This window comes from Cynocephalus volans, chromosome 1 (assembly GCF_027409185.1).
Source record: "Cynocephalus volans isolate mCynVol1 chromosome 1, mCynVol1.pri, whole genome shotgun sequence".
Lineage (NCBI taxonomy): Eukaryota > Metazoa > Chordata > Mammalia > Dermoptera > Cynocephalidae > Cynocephalus > Cynocephalus volans.
Window position 1 is genome coordinate 128338694 of NC_084460.1, and position 1620 is coordinate 128340313.

Sequence of the window (1620 nt, forward strand, 5' to 3'; positions counted from 1 at the left end):
CAAGAAAAAAAGGTAATTTGGTATTCTAGAACTGATTGTGCAGGGGAGATCCACTTACATCTCAGCCATGTGTGTTATCCTTTGAACATTAGCATAACCACCTGTGGAGGTTGTGGGACTCAAGTATGCAACTCCAGACATTATATCTGAAGAGTCTGCTTTTTTCTTTATTTTTATTTTATTTAATTTATTTTTTATTATGAATATTCATGAGAAAAATATGGAACGCTTCATGAATTTGCATGTCATCCTTGCACAGGGCCATGCTAATCTTCTCTGTATTGTTCCAATTTTGGTATATGTGCTGCCAAACCGAGCACGAGTTTGCTTTACTTTAAACTTTGTGTAAAAGCCACAAAGGACAGTAGTAGCCTAGCGTTATTCAGTTGTTCAAAATACATCTAAACAACCAGACAGTGACGGGCACTTTCTTTTACTGTGGGTGGACATGTAAATTGGTACAACCATTTTTGAAAGCAATTAAAATATTCTTGCTTATTAAAATATGAAATGTGTTTTTTGTCTTAGCAATTTATATTATAAAACATGTGAACACAGTCATACAAGTACACAAAGATATATATGTACATGTGTATGTATACATGTGTAATTTTCTATTTTTATAAAACAATATGCACACATATACACATATCTTTGTGTGCTTGTATGAAGTGTGTTTATGTGTATATATATAATATTATATATTATATATATATGTACATATTACATATATACACATCCATACATATATATAAAATATTCATTCTAGCATTCATCACAATACCCAAAAATATTGTAAATAATACCAATTAATAAGGCAACCCAGATGAACTTAGAGAAAATTATGTTAAGTGAAATAAGCCAGGCACAAGAAAGAGAAATACTGCATGTCCTCACTTATAAGTGGGAGCTAAAAAATAAAATAAACAAATACATAAAAACAAAACGTATGACAATCACAATAATATGCCAAACTTTCAAAAGAAGAGAACAGAACTGAGGTTACCAGAGGTGGGGAAAAGGGAAAGGGAGGGGGATAAGGGAGGAATTGGTAAAGGGCCCCCAAAATCGATTATATTACATAATATTGAATATACTAATTCTCCTAATTTGAGCATCACATATTGCACACAGATATTGTATTCAACGCTGTACCCCACAGATATGTACAATCAGCTATGTTCCAATAATAATAATAATAAAAAAACTGTAGGTAATCTCCTCCACAATCCATTTTAAAACAGTAAATATATAATGAGCAAATCAAGAAAGAATTTACCCATTAGGAATATAATTAGAAATAAAATTTACTTTTTTTTAAACTCTAAAAACAAAGGAATTAATTAGATAAATTTTGGAAGAAACATATAATAGACTGCTAAATCACTGTTATGAAGAATAAGATAGGTCTATGTCCAGACACAAATAAATCTTCAAAACATATTGTTAGGTAAGAAGAAGCAAACTAAGAACAGGAGGTATAGTATTACTTCTTTCTGTAACAACTAAATAAGATTTAGACTGTATCTGTGTGTGCAATGTTTTACAAGAACAGAAAATTGCATAGGAAAAGAATGAAGAGGTATGTACCAGATAATTATAAGTGAAATTATATGGAAT

General features: G+C 30.4%; 1 non-coding gene across 1 annotated transcript; it reads right to left on the minus strand.

Moving 5' to 3' along the window:
* Positions 1-214: 214 nt before the first annotated feature.
* LOC134365112 (U6 spliceosomal RNA) lies at positions 215-320 on the minus strand. Its single transcript, XR_010021930.1, has one exon. It is a non-coding gene; the product is annotated as a U6 spliceosomal RNA (small nuclear RNA).
* Between the last annotated feature and the right edge of the window lie 1300 nt (positions 321-1620).